Raw genomic sequence first — 22,116 nt, forward strand, 5'->3', positions numbered from 1 at the left:
TTAAACATAAAATGACGTTAGTATTAATTTTTAGGGGAAAATTCTCAAAAAATTAAAATAAACAATACTATACCCTGCAGGACACGAGCAATATGCCTTTGTTATAGTGCATGGAGAATCTCGTGACACTAATATCCATTGGTTGTACATTCCCTGTTTCATAGATGGGCTGCATTTTGAACGGATATAGCAAAATTTGCTTTCTTCGGAAATTAAGTTAATCATTATTTTTTGTACGTATCCTTCCTTAAAAAAGTTAAAACCTCTGATAAATTGACGATAACACTCCATCTTTTCCTTGTCTTCCGTCCTGTGACTGCTGTGTAATAGGTAATTTTCAACATCATTGTGAGATATTTTTGGAATTAATTGTATTTCAGAAGTCCAGCCGGTTTTTAAAGAGTCTATTGAAACTATTTTTTCATCGACTAGATTGGGCTCAGAATTGGCAACAGACTTAATATTTACATCCTCATCCTTGTTTGTTTCGTACGCTCTTCTCGCCAGTTCAAGCTTCGTGCCGCTTATTGTTTTACCTTTACTCTTTAAATACGACTGAATATCGGTTTTCTTGTAATTAAGAATATCTTCTATCGTTGTTTTACTATCTAAATGCATAATGTTTGGTTCAAATTATAGCGGGGATTTGAGTTAATTATGCTTACTTTCAATTCTACCGGAAGTGTTTATACCTGCATTCAAGAGCGATAACTCGTCAATCGAAACGACGGAATTGTAAAGTTGTCGGTAAATAGTACAGAAACAAAGTATTCCTTTTAAGAAAAATGATTGGCATGTGATATGAACTATCAGTATTATGAAATAAGTTAATGTTATGCCGAAACTACAACATGCATCAAATAACATAATTTGCAATGTTTTGTTGTTTTCCGAATACACAAGTAACTTTACTTTACTTTTATAGTAGGCGAGGCTAGAGTACTTCCCGATTAAATTTTTTAAGCGTTTAAGTATGATCGAATAATTATGTCACTGTATAAAAGTTTAAATCTCAAGAAAAATGCATCATATGAATATGAAATTTTTAATTTACACAAAGCTGTCACTGCATAGTTAACAAAGTAGTGCGAATCGTAATGTGTGCGCAAATAGTAGAATTCACCGATCGAATGCCTGATACTATACATGCAACCTTCATTCATAAATAGATCATAATTATTTTAGAAGAAAGAATCCTTTAAATTCTAAGAGAAAAAGTCAGGCTATACATACATGTATACGTAATACAACGTACAAATTTAGTGGTTAAAAGCAGAGGGCTAGAGTCGGTGGAATCTCTGATAATCTTAGGTGGCAGGGGACAGTTTTTTTGATACAATTCATTGTAGCCAAGGGATGCATGTCTTCAGAACTCTGTAACTAGAATTTCCTCAGTTCCCATTCAGCACAAATACCTTTAATTCACTCGTTATAAGGCCAATCACCAATTTCTGAAGAAAATTACTAATCCAAACCTGTAAAATTCTCCACATGCTGGTTTTTATGAGATTTTGACCCTTTCATATTTTGCTAATTTTTCATGATTTTTCAGCTTTTTAGACCCCCCCCCCAGCTAATTCCCTGCAGAGGGTTGACCTTCCGTACCGCATGCATGTTGCACTATTACATGTCAGAAACTTACCGGTGTATAGTTTACAATGTCCCATCCACCTACTTTTCGTGTTATTTTACCTCCCGTCTGTAACTTGCAATTTCACTGTGCAAAGTCAGCACAACAGTCATAGCCGCAGGTTTCGCATTTTACTTCTGATTCTCATGTACCTAACATAAGGGGCCTACATATTGCATATCAATTTCATCAAGAGACACCCCTCTACCTAATGATAATCATTAAAAATCATTTCATGAAATTTAGCAACACTCATAAGCCTTCAAGTACAGCAACTCTCAATTTTACAAAAATATTGACGGGTACTTTATTCGAACCTGTCCCTTGCTACCTTAAGGCTTTCACGTTTTCGTTGGAAATACATGCAAATGGTCCACGTATTGTAGTCCTTTTTTAAAGGACAGCAACTTGTTTTTTCTATTGATCAACGTATCAAAGAAATAATTTACTGGAAAACTTGCGCTACGCGCATTGATGGAAAAGTTTTCCGGTCAATTTTTTCTTTCCTGCGTCGATCAATAGAAAAATTATTATCTTCATTTCTTATCATTTTATAAAACATTTTCAAATCAAAAAATGTGAAGTGTCATTGATCAAAAATGTAAATAATGTAAATGAAGCGGCGCGTATGAATACAAAACAACAACAGCAACAATATTCAAAATGGATGCGCCTTCAGCTGATGCAGAGCTATTGAGCTGAATTTTATGGATTAAACACAAATAATGAGTTAAAATCTGAACCGAATGAATTGAAAACAAAAGGAAAATACATGCTATAGCTTGTGATATTATGCACTAGTTTTGTAATCTAATCTAGTTTTCATGTGAGATCGCTGAAGTATGCAACTGGACCTAACCATACAAGGAGAGGCGATGGTGGACGAAAATAGTTGATATGTCGACAAAGAATAGTATGTATAAGCGACTTCTTTAAACGCAGTGGTAACTAGATAGCCAGTGATGTAATCAGTAAATGGTGGATCTGCCGCTTGGAATGCGCCGGAGGAGTTGATGCATTACATAGCTTTGCGTTGCTTTACGATGTTTATTCTGATGAACGATCATGTACGTGTGTAAATTTAAAAATCATAGTTACCAAATCTGAACAGCCGTGTTACCGTGAAAGTGTAGAGGCCTATATGTTCGTTATAATTATTCTGGAAAAGGAACAACCGGCCTCGCAGTAATGTTGATTGATCTCAAGCAGACGAAATCGTGGGAAGACGATTTTATACCTGAATTAAATGATTTAATCACAGTATATAATGAAGTTACCAGGAATGTAATGGTGTTAGTCGCTGCGTATATTGATGCTACCACTGCATATAATTACATTACTACAGCATAGATATACCAGTTCATATCATATGGAAATAACCTTAAGGCAGCTATGGCGTTCCATAGAAAAACGTTACTTTTCAAACTTCAAACGATGAAGAGTTTGAGTTTACTTTCATTATACTCTAACTTAGTTATCAGATTGTAGCAACAACCCACACTCCTAAGGTGTTTCATTGGCAAATAATTGTTCAATGCGAGAAAAAGTCACGACGAAGACACCCTCACAGAATTCGTGATTTTTCCTCGAACACAAATAAATGCTGGTTAACAGAACATTTTATTTTAACTTGAAATTGAATAATCATGGAAACTATTCTTATTTAGGGACATTTTAACTTTAGAACTTTTGGAAATCTAAAACCTGTTAAATAAAACAGTGAAAAAAAATCAAAGATTTTTAAACTTTAACAATCTAAAAAGTTTTAAAATTCAAATTTACCAGCGGCTTAAAGAACAAAAGTTTGATTTGTTCTCACTTAGATAAACGTAGATAATAGTCTGTAAATAACAAAGAACTCAAAACAATGTTTAGAGAATGAACTACTTTATTTTCAGTAGTACATATTGAACATAATATTGTATGGACTTTTTAGAAAACACATTATAGTGTGGTTCATGAGAAGATAATATTTTGTTCAATTGTGATAAATTTTATTTTACATTTCAGAAGGATTTAAGGTATTTTAAAAAAAATTGCAGATACGCCTAACTAATTAAGGAGAGTTTTTTGAGCTGAAGAGCCTTCACGATGGTGATTTGTATTCAGATCTCGAAAATCAACGAGTAAATTGCAGCAATATCATCAGGAGATGAATCCATAAGCCGGTGTGAAATATGAAAGTTAAATTTTCTAATGGTAATTCCGTCATGTTTCAATGCACTATTATTTAGGATGATGGAATAAGTATCTTTGTCGTTGCTGGTCAATGTTTTGACGTATTTGGGGTTATGGCTATAAAATGCATCCCACTCAACATCGACTGACCCCGATGGTAGAAGGATAATATGCCAATACTTATGAAATCCGTCACAATTCTTTACTCTAGCCTTGTATATTGTTTGGGTTCCATGCTCATACTTTTCTATTCCAATTTGGCAGTCGTTTATAGGAAATGTAATCTGTGTGCGTGATTTCGTTTCCGGGAAAATTAAAACTTTCACGGTTTCTTTCGTGGAGTTTGACTTCATGACTAAACGGCAGACATCATCTGTTTTATAATGGGCTGTTAAAACGTTGTTTTTTTCTACAAAATATCAACAACATGTTTATTGCAACACATTTCTTAAATGTAACTGAATATCCCTGTTTAAAAAAAATCAATATCAATCTACTTGAAATGCAGTTAAAATTTGAAATATTGAATTAACATTCTTCAAAAACTTATTGTTATTTATTCTTTTTTAGACTTCTTTTTTGTACACTAAATAAGGATATACATGATTTATCACAAATTTGTTTTTCCAATGCCTCAGAAAAAAGGTAACAGTTATGTAACACAGAGAGAGAGAGAGAGAGAGAGAGAGAGAGAGAGAGAGAGAGAGAGCGAGAGAGAGAGAATATGGATTTATCTTTTTTGTAGCTAGTTAGATAATTATTGACATATGTATTTTTCATTTCAACTACATGCTATAAATTATCATATGTCCCATGCTTTACTTGACTCAAAAATGAAAATATATGAAAATATAGCTTTGTTTTTCAAAACAACTTAAACACATTTTGATTACATCTCCTAACAGTTTAAGTAATAAAGGAATTAATAGATTGAAAGTCATAGGAGAATTCAAAGTCTCAAGTGGGGTTCATGCGATTTTAATCAAATATTTTACTGTGGGCATAGAAAAAAAAACAACAGTCATATTCCTAAATCGGTTTCAGTTTATTTTAAACTAACTGATAATTTTGGGGAGTCTGTCTTTTTGTGCATTTGTTGAAATATATTAGAAACTCTTTAAGTAAGAAATTGGCTATTAGTGTAATTTACAATGTTGAACTATCTTTGAATTGAAAGGCAATCAATTCAAAAGTAAAAACAAAACCAAAAAAAAAAAAACCATGCCTCTCTAATGTGGCACAGAATTATCATCTTATGGTACGATATACTGTACTTTAGTTTTACAATTTTGATGATCATATTTCACTCTTTATTATATACAGTTCATGCATTTGTCATTAGAAAAAATGTAACTAGATCTAAAATATATTTGAATGTACATTTAATATATAAAAACAAGTCCGATTTGAAAAATTGCAAAAAAGAGGTGGGAGGGGGGTTCTACAAGTCTTAATAAGAGAAATTACAATTTGGTAAAATTTTTTACAAGTTTCACATTTTTTTGTTTCACTATCTTATTTTATATTAATTTTTGTTATATCAGTTGTCATATTCAATTTGTTTACTGTTTTTAAATAACAGTTTTATTTTCATATCTTTTAACTGTGGATGCATTAAATGTTTTTAAACATTTACATGTACCTAAATTCTAACTACTTTAAGTGAATTCAAAAATATATAATTTTTTTTTTTAATTTACCGACCTTTTTTGACCTTAAATACGGCGCCTTTAAAGCCAAACTCTGTATCAGCTGGTCCATTGAACACACCCGTAAAGCAGGAAACTGTTTCATACATTGATAATGTTTGTAGAGCAGGTTTCCCGAGTTTGCGCACAATTTTAGCTTCCTTTAACACAAAATAAATAAATTCAAATTATGAACAATATGATTATTTCTAAAATACACTAACTACGTATATTCTTTACATCTATTTAACTTGCAAGAAAGAAAAACCCGCTAGAATTTGGCTTTTAAGATCGAAAAATCAAGCAACCCATGTACAATCTTGTAAAAAGAGAAAAATTGAATAAAAGATTCCAATGAGTAACAATGATAACTTCATATTGTTCCGGAGGTTAAAGAAATTACATTTTTATAAACTTTTTTAATAGGTTTCAGTAATAGATCAACTAACAGTACCGATCAGACCAAACCTTACAACAGAACAGACCTCAACTACACCCCAGGTTTACTTGCAGGGTTAAATGGGGTTTACTCTTGGTCTGTGTTTTGAAAATTTGTCCACTTGGGGTTTACGTTGGGTCTACTCGGGGTTTATTTTAGGTTAACTTGAGGCTTGCTTGGGGGGTCCACTGTGCGCACATTGAGGTGTGTACGCACTGAGATGTGAAGCAAATCTGTGTTTCATCTTACTGCCTGTAATGTCTGCCCCTTGTATTTTTCAAATACACATGTAGCGTCTGCTTTCAGGAATATACTTTTGATCGGGGTTTACTCTCTGAGTTCAGTCTCAGTTTCCTTCGGGTCCACCGATGTAAACCTTGGGTAAACCTAGAGTAAACCTAGAGTAAAGTAAACCCAGGGTTTAGTTGGGGTTTACTTCCTGTTAGGTTGATCATAACTGTACTATAATGTTTTGTTTTGGCATTCATTGTACCTATAAAGTCAATAATTGCCTTGCTATTCTTGATAATATTATTGAAAATCGAAGTTCAACAAAAAAATGCAACTAAAAATATAAAATAAGCAAAAATAATATAGAAACAAACTTTCTTTATCAATCATAAATCAAAATTAAAAGATGGTGATATTTTTATTTAAAAAATGAGTTAAATATTAATCCACTTTAAGAGTAACAACACCCTTCTCCTAAAAAAATGATAATTATAATAAAAAGAACATGATGTTCAGACAAAAACTTAAAGCATTATTGCACATATTACAATTACACTGTACATGACTTTTTAAAATCATTATTATACAAAATTGAGAAACTTGGACATGGCAGTATGAAAAATACATGACCATATATAGAATTTAATAAACACTATTTTAATGAAAAAACGAAAATGGTAATATTTGAAAATATATGTATGACAACTTACAGATTTATGGTTTGCAGACAATACGAAAGCTAAAACAAGCTGTAAAAAGAGCCTCATCGCTGCCATCCTGTATATTTATGACACTCTGAAATAAGAATAACTTTACAACGTATAAAATGTCACATATATAAGTTGTTGGTAAATAGGGATCGATTGATCGGACAAAAAATCTGAATGAACATATTCTATGGGCAGTGGTGCTGGAAATTGTGAAGTACCAGAAATTCCATGATTTTCTTATGCAAAACAAATAACTATGCCACTAACAAATGCTATGTTGTTTAATGAAAATGTCAACGGATTTAACTTATTCATAATTTTGTTAAAATGTTTAACTAGACAGTTCACACTATGAATATATAAGATTGAATATATTACAGTAAGTCAGGTTCATCAGCAATGTGGCCCCTGAGCATTCATAATGTTATATTTGCATTTTACTTTGTCTTTGCCCGTGATAACACTACGTATCGACTTTGTACTGTATAACCCATGACTTCAAACGACGTACAGTTTGGGCGCCACAGCGGGGTTTGCTTATTAATATTTGAATATTTAATCGTAAAATGGCTTAAAATTATGAATATAAGTAATAAGGAATCATTCTTTGAATATTATAAGGTGATGCTTTCGGTAGGTGTGTGATCAACTCTATCATAATGCTCTTCGGGCTTTATTGGATTTGATCACGCCCCGACCGAAATTATCACCTCATACTACTCGAAGAATGATTCCTTATTCCTTAAATGAAATCATCAAGTAACATGGTGCAATGAAGAGTTTTTAAAATATGCTTCTTAGCTTTCCTTTTATAAGCAAAGTATTTTCGGTTAATGCAAATTAACTGGTAAACAACATATTTTTTTCAGAATTAGGTATTCATAAATCGATATCAGGTTAGAATATTCTTTGTAAATCAAGGTTACAATATTCTTTGTAAATCAAGGTTAGAATATTCTTTATAAAGCAAGCTTGCCCAACAATTCATTGAGGAGTATGGATGATAAACAAGTCAACTATCAGAGTTGACTAAAATTAACAGATATGACTTTTTTAACCATGAACTTTTAAAGTAAAGAAAAAATCCGTTTTCTTCCCGTAGACGAAAATGTCTCACTTTCAACACAGCACGTGACTGCCTCATATATCTCTATGTTAGCTTATTGAGAATTTATATTAGGCAATATGGCCGACATAGGCCGAGGCTTTACACTTCAATATTTTATGTTATTTAATACTGAAACAGCATGCCGTAAGTTCTTAAAATAGTTGGAATAGTTGCCCTTTGAAATTTTTTATAAATATTAGAATAGTTGCCCTTTGAATATTGGCGCCACATTGTTGTATCTGGAGTAGAAAAAAATGAGAGGGTCGAACTTTGCTCAAATCTCTACAGAGAAAGGGAGAAACGTTTAAAATTGAATAGCAACAAATAATTGTAAGTAAACACGGGTGAAGCGAATATTTTTAAAGAGTATGTAAAAGGCGATATTGATAATTTTGAAGAGTTCAAATGAATTGAATGTTCGGCATCTCGTACATGGGTTTGCATAGATCATCGCTATTTGTGAATAAATGTGTCACTTGAAAGTCCTCGGGAAAACAAAACACGTACATGTATAAAGTTTGTTACTGACTACAAAAATATATTGGGTTGATCAATCGCATAGACTGCTCGGCTTCGCCTTGTCATCTAAAAGATTGAATAATCCAATATATTTCTAGAGTCAGTCAGTAGCAAACCTAATAAGTAATAATAATACACCTTTTTAATTTTGTATTTTCTTTATTTTTATATAAAGCTCTTTTTTAGAGAAGACTCATAAAGTATAAAAACTAAAAAAAGCCACTACGATTGAACGCTCTTAAACAGCATTGTTAATTAGTTTATGTGGTCCTTGTTTGCTTCATACTTTAAAAGAGTAGAGGATTAAACCTCAAGAGGATGTCTAGTAGTGTTGATTATGGGTTATATTAACATGTATCATATCGCACCTCAGGTAAGGTGATACGTACCGAATCGGCTAAGTACGGTATTGTCCCAGCCATAAGAATCATAACGTTGAAAAATTGTGAGGAGTCCTGGGGTACCCCTGACTGGTAATGTAAACACTGCCTATTTTTAATCCCCGTCAGAAATTTATTTTGTTTATGTTTATTTTCTCGGATAAAAATAGATGAAGTGTTAATGTAAAATAATATCAAATTTACCCTTCGTATCGATTTCAATTGTACTACTTTAACAAGTATGTGTATTTTCGTTAATGTTCGTCAATAAGTGACGGAAACACACAAACCAGAATAGACATAATATAACTATTGCATAAATGATATTTTCAAAACCAACATCACATTTCAGTTTAAAACTTTAATTAAATATTAGCAAAAATAGTATAAGCTCAGACATGATCCTGTAAAAATGCCCTACTTAACTATCATATTGTCAAATGATAAAAAACAATAAAAAAAAACCATCCATTTCAAGGACTGACCTTCTTAGACATCACGAGTGAAAATAATGTTAAAGTCTGATTTTATAGGACAGAAGGCCAATATCAAGACTAGTACTTTTGGACACAAGATATTTCCTTTTCAAGGGGCCCTTAAAGAACTACCAGGTTTTTACTCCAACTGGATCCACTTAAAATTTTATTTGATGCAACATGAAAAGATAATTTGATACAACATGATTCATCCTAAAGGGTCATTGAAGTTATACTAGGGTTTTACTCAAACTGGATCCAAAAAAAATATTTTTTGGTTCTTATAGTTACCAATACAATCAGTTTACAGCTCCTTTTTTGTATTGTTCCTTTCATATTCAGTTTTGTTTAGCTTATAAGGAAACCATGGCCAAAAACCTACCATGGCAATTAATATTCACCGAACGAAAGCATTAAGATACTTTGGACAGTTTAGCTTAATAAAGGACAAAACAATTCAACATCTAAAAGTTTATATTTACTCGCCAAAAGAAAAATAACGCGCCGAATAACTATTGTCATAGAAAGAAAAAATGAAAACGTTAAAAAAAATGTTAGTATAAACAAAAAAAAAAAACAGCCAAGAACCTACCTTTTTCTACTTTGGCTGTCTCTTAACTATCCTCTCAACTAACACAAGAAAGTGTCATTATATATGGTCCGACTTACAGAAAAAAACGACACAAAACGTCATTAACAATGAAGTCTAAAGGCACCGGAAGATAAAACAATTAAAAAACGTTCTTATAATTAATCCTAATTACTGTCTTTAATTTCTTGGAAAAGTGTTATTTTCTGTTTTCAATGCAAGTCGTTGTTAATGCTTTGTTTCTTTTCCTCTATCATTAAGGTCTTCTGTTTCATACGAAAGACATACTAGTTATAGCTTAGTTATTTTCCTTTATTATTGAGGTATTTTGTTTCAACGATGAAACTCTCAGAACTTAACATAAACTTTCCAAGAAAATTATACGTCAATTTTTGATCGTTATTTGTTTATCGATTCCAATGGAAAATCTTGTTACTGCAAACCTAGCGCAATATTTTCGGCGCCGTAAATATCAGTTTTTTATACTATGGGACGCACTGCAGCCCCAGGTTGTCATCCGATTTTTTTTAGGTGTAACAAACCTACAGCTACACTTTTTTGAGATTGTGGACTTCAAATTCAAAATTTTTAAATTATTTCAGATGTCGTATTAATTTTTTTATTTTATCATTTAGAATACTCCCTAACAAAATGTCGGTTTTCTCCCAAGTATCAATAAAAATAACCACATATTTTTTATTTTTCATACTATACTCAATCATGTTTTTTTTTATCAGATAAGGTGTTGAACTAATGATTTCAAGAGAAAAAATTACTTTAACCGAAACATTTCCGAGTAGGAACCAGCCTTAATCAACGAAATTCTCTGCAATAGCATCCTTGATTAACATAAATTACATAGAAAAGCAATCTAATAAAGCTATATATAATTCGAAACAAATTAGACATATGTATAACAGGGATACAACGGTACAAAGCTAAAAACTAAGAGGGTCCATTATAAAAAAAAAAAAAACAACTAATAGAAAACATGTTAAAAAGTCTAAAGGAAACACCTATTTGTGAGCATTATAAATATGAATAAACAGGGTTCTGATTTAGGAAGGAGACATAATATGCGTTGACAAGTATATATGTAAAAAAATTACAGATCTTCTGTTTTTGTTTATATCTTACCTTGATTTTAATTGAACCAAAAAAAAGTATGAAAAAAGGCTGAATGGTTATGAGATTAAATTGTTTAACGTTTGCATAAAATGAACGCATAGAATTAAAATATATTGTAACATAGTAAAGCCAAAATGTCAAGTAATATATTTAGTATAGATATTTTGCTCAGGTGAGCGATATTGCCAACAGAATGCCTCAGGTTTTCTTTATAAATTAACAGAGAAGGAAATGCTTTGAAAAAGTAAAGTTTTATTGTACATAAATGAAATATTTCTGCATGTTTAAATATTAACAAGAATTTACCTGATAAATGGTAATTGCATAAATTATTCAAAAGCAACTTACACTCTGTGCAGACGATTTTTCATTACGTTTCATTGTCAACTGATTGCTTTTCTCAGAAATAATAATATGACTATAGTTAATTAATTAAACATCTTTGATATATCAAATATTTATTTTTAATTGTGATAGAAAAATATTATATTTTAATAATTAAGGAGACAAAAATGTCAATAATAAGATTGGTCAAGCCCACCTTTAATGAAGATAGATACATATTGTTTTATTGTCGAAAATAACCATTATTTTCGTATATTTAGTCACTTACAAATAAATATACAGCAAGCAATTTTTAAAAAAATTAAAAAAAAATTATTCAGTCATAATGTCAAAGAAACACATGATACATGCATGCGCTGAAATTATAAATTTGTTTATATAAGCCTGAAAGTTTTCCAAGTTAATTTTTAAACAATTAAAAACCATCAAAATATAAGTAACAAATATGACAATGAATAAAATTGTGATTAACAAAACGATTGTTCATAACAAATGCCACAAAATTAAAGTACATAAATTATGTGGCGTTACAAGGCCGCTTTCTCGAATCTCTCACGTTGTTGCATGTACATATGTAGCGTTTATGTTGAATAAATATTCCATCAGTATATAAATGATATGAATGACATTAAATCAATCCAAAATCAAATAAGATAACAAATATTTTTACAACCATTTTAACATAAAAAGCATCATATTTTAGGAAGAAAAAGGAAAAACACGATACATGTAAAAGATGTAAATACCATCTCGTGAAAAAAGAAGACTGTGAAAAATATTATTCTATTTTTTATTTTCAAAAATCACCTTGTTGTGAAAGGAATAAGAATTGTTTATAACGATGTATTTCTAAGAATATTTTACGACCCACTTTTAATAGAACCCTGCTTTGATTCACGAGATCTGTCAACGTGACAATTTAATGTATGCAGTATTTATATGAAGCTGTTTAATTAACCTATCGTACAAATTTAAATTATACGAAATAGACGCTCGTTAATGTCTCGGTTAAAATCATTCTAAGAATGTTTTTAAATTTAAGCTTTTAAAAATATTTTCCACAGTTTTATTTTGACACATTTTTTTGGATAAAATAAAACAAAAAAGGAAGCTGTAAATAATTTAAACCTATTTTATCACCGTTTCATTGCTGTGGAGTAAAGATAGGAAAACCGTAATTTAATTCAAAGTTACGTAATGTTCATGTTTTGTATACACAATGTCGCATTAAGGTAGCGAGAGGTCAGAGGTCAGCAAATCGGTAAGTCGCCTTCCAAGCGAGCTCCGGTGATTTTGAAGATTTATTTATATTTTCTCGAAAGTTTTAAAACTTTCTGTGGTAGAAATTGAATATACAACTTCCCAACATAAGACTGTGTGTTTTGGGGGTTAAACCCCGTTAAAATACTAACTTTAAAAAAAAAATATTTTTGAACGGTCTGTGACTGATATCGTGAGCTCAATTCACCTGTATCAAATAATATGGAGACCTGTGTGGAACACCTGTGTAGTGTGTAGTATCTCGTGTTATTATTGTGTTTGGTACGTGACTGATATACTAACAGTAAAGTCAACAATCAATATGAGTGAAACATCTGCAATACTGTCAGAGAGTCGTTCGATATTATATGGCCAGAGTGAATTAGCGAATGACAGCGAAAACGTCAGTCACGAAAAGCAAATCATCTTGTCATCTATACACTTTCTATTAACACAAATGAACTCAAAACTCGCAAATATAGAACATAAAAGTGACTCTCTCGACTCTAGACTATTTGCAATTGAACAGAAAACGGCAACATTCAATGAGCTCCAAGCCTCAGTAAATTCGCTAAATTGCCGAGTAGGTATTTTAGATGAAGAGACCGTTAAGGTGAAAAAAGATATGACGGACTTTGACAGAAACATGACAGCCCTCGGAGACGTTTTCGATAATGTAAAAGAATCAACAGAAAGAAACACAAAACTGATGACTGATAATAAGACACTCACAGACAAGTGTATTCAGAGCCAAAGAATCATGGAACAGGATCTGGTGTCAATAAAAGAAGCTAGTGAAAGTCTACAAAACTCTGTTACAGACCTAAAGGCTCGTCCAATGCGGGACAATCTGATATTTTATGGAATCCCGGAGGAGAGACATGAAGATACCGAAGCTGTCCTGCAAGAATTTATCCAAAAAAAGTATAAACTGGATTACGATGTCCCATTCGATAGGGTGCACAGAATGGGTAAATGGAAGGAGTACAGTTCCCATCCCAGAAATATTGTCGATAAATTTACCTACTTTAAGGATAGAGAACTCATCCGTACACGTGCCCCCCAGAAGCTCCATAAATCCAACGTTTGGGTAAACGAACAATTTTCCCCTGAAATTGAGGAAAAGAGAAGGAAGCTATATCCCGTCCTCCGCCAAGCAAAGAAAGACCACAAGAAAGTAAAACTGGTCCGGGACGTGCTTTATATTGACGGACAGGAATATATCCCTTCTACAGGATCCGCTCCGAGAGCAGTTCCAACGCCTACGCCAGCTCAGACGCGAGCCGCCAGCAATCAAACAGCTGAGCGACAATACACCCCGCAAAACCCGACCAAAGACGACCGACAGGCTTTTAAACGTCAACGTCAAGGATCAACCCCCGACCGAATTGGATAGGGAGACGCAGGAGAACAACTCTCGCGAACAAACAGCTACACGTCTCTGAAATTTCTCTCGCTTAACGTATGCGTGGTCAAACAAAAACTTATTACCCCGAATTTTGTGATTTATTGCAAATTCCAAGAACTCAACAAACTAGATATCAAATCATACACAGGCAAAAGTGGCTCGTATGAATCTCATATGAAATTCGCATGAAGTTCATGCGAATTCTTCGCATGAGAAAGAGACGAAAAGTAACACGCATGAATTTCATGCGAAAACTTCATGCGATTTTGACATAATTTTCATGCGAATATCATATGATAAAAATTTCGCCGATATTCATGCGAAAATGTATATCTTATGTTTCACTGTTGTTTCATGCGAATATCATGCAAATATCATGCAATTTTCATTCAAAATACTATGCAGCTTAATTCAATAATTTTGAAATCTTGATCTCTTTTTATCTAAATTTGAGAATATAATCTGTTATATTTTGAAAAGAAAACTGAAATCCTAATTAATTTGCTTTATACAGAATTAACATTAACAGAAAACAATGACAATAATCTTCTTAGGAAAATCTTCTTTATTTAGATAAGAACATAATTCAAATTTCTTCTTCTTCCACTTCTCGAAAAGGCTTGTTTCTTCATCAATCTACAAGAAAATACACATAATGCAGTGTTCTTGAAATTTTCCTATTACTGAATGGCATACCGGTATCTATTTTGAATGTGAATTATTAATATTGGCAGATAAAAACTAAATTCATTGATATATGACATGCAGTTGATAACATGATAAATGCTCGTTAAAGCAGATTTGATCAGATACAATAAATTTCTGATTGTCATATCCGAATACTACCATTCTCACTTTAAAATATCACTCTGATTTGTGTCCTTGTTGTTATTTTATGCTTTCAGTTTGTGAGTTTATTACATAAACCAAATCTCTCACCTGAGCATCAATAGCCATAACTTATCAAATCTACTTTATGCTGCCAAGTACAAAACATTTGGACAACTTTAAAGAGTACTGTTCATTTCGTTTAAGAGGATTTTCAAATTTTTCCTCACATAATCATCAAGCCCCTTTTGTTGTTTCAATTTTTTAGGAAAATATTTCTAAATGTCAAAAACAATTTCTATTGTGGCCCAACCCTAGGAACCATTACATGTATATGAACAAATTTGAATCTACAATACCTCAAAATGCTTGCATACAAGTTTCAGCTATTTGGACCAAAGGCTTTTATAAGATTTTTTTAAAAAATAACCCATTTTTTATCATTCTAATTTCACTAAAAGAAGGTGTGACTTTTCATTGTTTAATTAACAAACTGGAATTCCCTTCCAACTAATATTGTTTTGTGTCAAGTTAGATTAAAATTGGCTCAACTGTTCTGGAGAAGGAGAAAATGTCAAAAGTTTACAGAGGGATGGAGACTGTCCTGGGACAGAATTAAGACAGACAATAGTGATCAACACATGAACTTTTCGCTCAAACCGGTTGTTTGAATCACTTAAATGAGCTTCAATGTTAAACATTGGTCCAAATTATTATACAATTCTTAAATAGAAGAAGTATTACTTACCACTGTATCCATGAATTCTTCCAGAATGTTGTTGGTTGTCATGCTGTTAAAATCTTTTCCAAAGAGTCTTTGCAAATCTGCATGTGCAAACTTAAGGTTCTCTGCAAATATTATTTAAGGAATGAATTCAATATTTATTTGTTTTATACGATATAAAATGGTTTGGGGCAGTTTACGCTTTATAAACCACGAAGCGGTTTATAAAAAAGCGTAAACTGTTTCAAACCATTTTATATCGTATAAAACTAATGAATATTGAATTCATTGCTTATAATTTAATTTTCTACTCTTGATTGTAGATAAAAACGGTCATTTGACCTTAAAAATGACGTAAAATTGTACAAAATTCAAACGTAACGTCAGGCGTATTGATACATTTTTGACGTTAGTCTTACTATGACGTAGGCAACATTCTTTATACGATATAAAACAAATGTTTTAGCCAATCAGAAAGCGTGTTACAACCAGAATTAAATTATTGTTGTATAATTATTAAATGATTTCATTCCTGTTTGATCTTATAAATATCTAGATATAATTAAGTAATACAGCTTTTGTAATCTTGATATTCATTAATGGATTTCTTATTTAATATTTTTCACATCTCCTACACAAATTCTTAACAAAACTACAGTAAGTTGTTGTGCTTACTCAATTACGAACCTGCTATTAATGGCGGAAAGACACTTTGAAAAAATATGGAAGGATCTTTTTTTCTCTTCTTTTGACTTTTGGAAGAAAACAAGCATATGTAATGAACAATTTTCAGGATTGGCTCGAGTATAGAATCTCAGTATATTTAGTACTTTGATTTATCCTCACCTTTTATACAGCCAACAGGCATGTCATCATGTTCACACCTCCATCCAAATAGTACCAACTCCATATCCGTGTAGGGATGTTTTTGTCATGCTTCAATGGAAAAGATATCAGATATTTTATTGCATAAGACGTTAAGGATATAAGCAAAGTTTGCACTGTTCATCATCACAATACATTGCAGTTATAAATAATTGTAACGAATTCTTTATAATAATTTGCAAAAATTTCGAATGATGGTTTTTATTTAGCAAAAACGGGAAGCAGAGATCTTCCGATAATACATAAAAGTGTCATTTAGGCCTATGTTTCTTACCTCTGTCATTCACTTTTTACTCGAGTTTCGTTCCCGCTGACGTCACATATTGCGTAAATTTTTGGTACTGAGAACCGTCAGGATGGTGTTTGATTTTACATAGAGCAATATACCAAAAATCAATAGATCAGATCAGATTTTGTAATTAAGATATGATTAGAATAATTATCATTAACAATTTAAAGCGCTACAGGTTGATGTGCATCTTTTTTGTAAGCCCTTGCAAACATTTTATTCGTTTCCAAAATCCCGTTCGAGTTATCTCCCACGATAACAACTCATATGCAGACAGACTGAATTTTCTCTAGCTGCAAAGTTATGTACATCGGCACTGGCTGATCAGTGATGCAAGCCAGCAGAAACTTTACATCAACGCCATCAAGATGTGTCCGATCTATCGTACGATTATATACTCAGCGATTGAAAAGTTCGTGATCCTGGATAGGAGAGGAGCGGATCGTCAACATGCAGCAGGTACCCTAGAATTACGATGATTCAAGTGTGTGCATATTGTATGTTTACATGTTATATGTTAACTAACGTTTCCAGATACGTGTTTAAACACTAAAAAATCTACTGTTATTATTAAACTTAGATGCAGGTCTTTATATGTAACTATACAATATACGGGGAAATTCGGGTTGACAGAGGGTCTGTCAATTTTCTTCGAAGAGCTTCGGATAAATTTCTATCTATTGTGTATTTCTTATACAAGAATAAATGAACACAGTGTAACCGTAATGATTACAAAATAAATCTGCAGATATATATTTTAAACATACGGTTGCAAGCATGCAATCTGATTTCAAGCGCGGATCCAGAAAAAAAAAATTCGGACGGGGGGGGGGGGGGGTGATTGATTGAGTAACAAGGTTGGGAGGAGGGGGAGTAAGCCATATTTTTATGAATTTTATACTTTAAATTTAAAGAATTTTTTAGGGGGTCTGGATTCCCTTGACCCCTCCTAGATGATAAGATCCGGTCTACATGTATAATTGTTGTGCATATTGTCACGGTGAATCCATTTATAGGAGTATATATGCAGTGTGAAAATGTTCATAACATTTTATTTTTTTTCCTACAGGGTTGTTTTAAGATCCAAAGCAATGTTACACAGATAAAAGAATAGGTGAATGCTGCTCCAGTATATGTTGTATATATGATGGCTATAGCAATAACATATATGTATATCACTTGGGAAATCATGCACAACAAACTGTCCATATGATGATACCATGTAAGTATTTATTTGGTGAAATATGCCTTGCGTTTTGAATATTTTTAAAGTTTGTAATTACATGTATATAAAATCAGACATGGATTAACATATATTTGGTAAAAGAGGTCGGACATACCTCTTGATTTCATTTGCTTTTGATCAATAAAACATACTGTAAGTTATTTCAATACAGAGATACATTATGATGGGTTTTTTTGTTAATTTTATCTGAGTGTATAAATCTTGTGCTTTTACGCTGTTATACATGTACTCAATACATGTACATTTGTTTGCATGTTTCATTATTATGAATTATATTTTGTCTTGCATATACACACGGTTGACAAAGATATTTAAATATGGAGAGGGATAAAGAGACATGCTACAGAAGAAGGAAGATAAAGGCACATGATATAGACACCAGAGTGATTACACCAACATCAGTCCAATAACATTGGTACACACTGAAACTTGAGACCACAAAGGCCTGGATTCTTTTGAAATATACTGTCATCTGTGCAATATCACTTGGAATCATGGAAAACTTGTATCACAGTGTTAACAATTTTCAGGGAATTTTCAATGTCTAGCATAGAAATAATTAATTTTATGTTTGAATATTTTATTGAGCTGGAAATTTTCCTATATGTAATTCACTTACTGCGTTCAACAGGCTTGGTACACGCAAACTCATAAATTGTATCTCAAAAACATAAGACTTAAAGTATGTATCCTAAATAATGACCAATGCAATCAGCACAGTATTACACATGTAATAAAATCTTAATGTTTACTGACCTTCTAAGAAGAGAGATATAACTCTCAGTTGGTGTGAATGACTATTGTAAAGTTTTACATGTTTACATAAACAAAGACTTTAAAAGTTTTGAAAACATTTATATTTTGATAAAATGTAAACTCTATTCTAATTTTTATCTATACATGTATTAATTCCAACACATGTAGAAATTGTTTAGTTGTCTTAATGTCAAATTTGTTAACAAAAAAGACACTAGTATGTCAATATATGAATGAAAGAATGTTTTTAAAGTGTTATAAATTGATTTGTCATAATTAAATTTTATATGAAAAACATGCAATTTTCATGTGAATTTTGCATGAATTTTATATGAATATGACACAAATATCTATTCGCATGAAAATTGTACATTTTTCATGTGAATATCATGCGAACATATTCGCATGATATTTGCATGAGAAACTTTTCATCTGATTTTCGCATGATTAGCGCATGATTTTCATGCGAAAAGTAAATCGCATGAAAATTATGCGAGCCACTTTTCCCTGTGTACAAGATACAGTAATTCAAATATTTTCTCGTGAAATAAAGGCACATATTTTCTATGGAAGAAAATAAATGCTATTTTTTCTCAATATATTGCACAATAGTTTATATCATATGGCTTTTGTGAACGCTGATATTAAAATACGATATGTGTGGTTCGTAAGGGAATGTAAGTCTGAAAAATCTTGCCATTTAATGTCTAAACAATGAGAGGTATAAACTATTTGAATAGTTCTGGGAACGATTGATAAGTACAACTGTATAGTTTTGATAACATGGAATATAATAGCAAAAATATATATCACTACAGAGTTTTGTACCCTTTACAAAAAAAATTGTGATTAGAATAATCGTTACAAAATACAAAGGTTGAGTCAATGGTTAGAGATTTTTTTGTGGGGGATGATCGACATTAAGATACCAACTCTATATTAGTGAATATTGAAGAAATAGTATGCCACACGTCCTTCCAAGCTATCTAGTCAGTTTTACATTTTCATAGCGTACAAATCACAATGTTGGAAAAAAACTATTTTGAATTATTTTTATTTCAGAACCGATTGCCGAAAAGGATGCAATTGAAGTCTGGGTCCAAGGGGAGAATATCGGAGGTCAGTGGCAGTTTGATGACGGAACTCCGATACCTAACATCTGTCCAATAAGAATGGGGGATAATGAAGATGAAGTACATATGCGGGCCAAAAGCTCTAATTCTTTTAATTGTAGTAATGCTGTGAACGCCCGTCTATGTAATTATTCGTGCGAATACCATTTTCTCTCGTCATTCAATAATTAATTTGTGAACAATAATTGAAACATTGAATTGATGATACGTTTATGTCACGGAACATTTATGGCAAAATATTGCCACACTCGCCCGTTTGCTGTCTTATTTTAGCAACATTTGTTTAACGTAAATGTGTTGCTTTTTTGCTTGCATATTTGTTGTAAATTGAAATAATAAATCATTTATTGAACATTTTGTTTGTTATTTAAACATGCAAAAATGCCTCAAATTGTTCTTATAAATGCAGATTTATAAAAAATGATGATTTCTCTTCTGAAATCTTTATTCAACCATATCGTGTTTAAAGACGCAACTTCATATGAATAAAAGTCTCTATGGATTTGACATTAAGCACGACTTGAAAGAACTTTGAGAATTACGTCTAAATGAATCCCTTCTAATACCGACATGCAATGTTGTTGATGGATTAATCAGAAAAAAATATGCAGTTATTTATTCTTGTATATGATAAGACTTGCCATTGAAAATTTTTCAGAGGAAACATGGTTTGAAATTTTCATATTCATCAAAATGTTGATAATTTATCAATAAATTAATCATTCGGGAGAATGCAACAATTGTTTCTTGAATTCTTTTTATTAGTGATGGTATGGCGTAATATAAGTTATATTGTAGAGTTTTTACTCACCTAAAACTAAAACATAAGAAACTTTGAACTAAAAATATTTAGTATTTTCATTCCTATCATATAAATAAGATACAAATTAAAAGCGCATACAATGTATAATAGTACGTTTTCTTAGCAGAATACAAAAATACAAATGTCCTGCGATAAAATCATTTTAAAATCCAATAAATCCGACAATTTGATTGGAATAATACACCAAACAATTTATCCTAGTTAGATACATGTTTTTCTTTTTTTTCGAAAATGTCTTTTTCTCAAGATTTACATTTCTTTATGCTGATTTTTGTTTTAGTTTTTGGCAATGCATTGTATGTCGATCTTTTATCTTGTATTCTTTCAATTAAGTAATGCAGTCACACACAAAATTAATTATTATACGTTCATGGTTTAGACGCAGCTTATAATCTATTCTTTTACCCTAAACATTTGCAACACACTTAGCAACGGGTAACACTATATAAATAGTGCCTGTTTGAGAGGGTAAGAGTTGAAATTGACACCCCGAGAAAACTATTGTCAACCTCGGTTGAGAATGGTTATCGAGGATTGTCAATTTCAACTCTTACCCTCCCAAAAAGCCACTATTTATTTTATTATACTGAATGTCTTCATTTTAAAAAAAACTTATCTGCTTTTATAAAGGAATGACGTGAAATCTATGGCGAACCGTCCGTGCATAATTTAAGCGCATGTAACAGTTCGTTGTGTTGCCCGTTGTCAAGTGTGTTGCTAACGCTGAGGGAAACAGATTTCAGTATTCAACATGAACGTATAATAAAAGGAATCGTTACATGCGCGTAAATTATGCATGAATTTACGTCAACGGAAAAGTTTCTATAAAAGTAACAAATGAAGTAAAGAAAATAAGTCGTGCCTGCTTGGGATGGTTACAGTTGAAATTGACTCCACTTCGTATCGGTAAACAAGGATTTTCTCGGTATTGTCAATTTCAACAGTTACCCCCTTCCAACACAGGTACTATTTATACAACATAAACAAAATGTTCAAATGCAAATGTTTTGGAATCATTAGATTTCGTGGTGGCTCAGTTGTCGAGGAATTCGTGGGTGTCATTTATACAAAGCTTAACAGCCTCCACGAATTAGTAAATCAGGGTTATAAAGTCTATACCTTTTATAGGTATAAGATCCCCACAAACCTGTAAAAATTAAGCATTCCACGAAAATTAGACCCCACGAATTTTAATGATTCCACAGTAACTTGAACCCTTTTTGGCATAAAAGTTTTTCCCGTGTCTTCTACTAATTACATAACGCCACTTGTCTGTGCAACTGTGGTACAACCCTCGTAAGAGCAGTAATAAAAAATCAAGGAATGCATATAATTAATATTGT

General features: G+C 31.9%; 1 long non-coding RNA gene across 1 annotated transcript; it reads right to left on the minus strand.

Moving 5' to 3' along the window:
- Positions 1-3,595: 3,595 nt before the first annotated feature.
- On the minus strand, positions 3,596-6,963 carry LOC109619663 (uncharacterized). Its single transcript, XR_002200388.3, has 3 exons — positions 6,877-6,963; positions 5,513-5,657; positions 3,596-4,217 (listed from the first exon to the last, which is right to left on the minus strand). It is a non-coding gene; the product is annotated as an uncharacterized lncRNA (long non-coding RNA).
- Positions 6,964-22,116: the final 15,153 nt, after the last annotated feature.

Source organism: Magallana gigas, chromosome 1 (assembly GCF_963853765.1).
Source record: "Magallana gigas chromosome 1, xbMagGiga1.1, whole genome shotgun sequence".
Classification (NCBI taxonomy): Eukaryota; Metazoa; Mollusca; class Bivalvia; order Ostreida; family Ostreidae; genus Magallana; species Magallana gigas.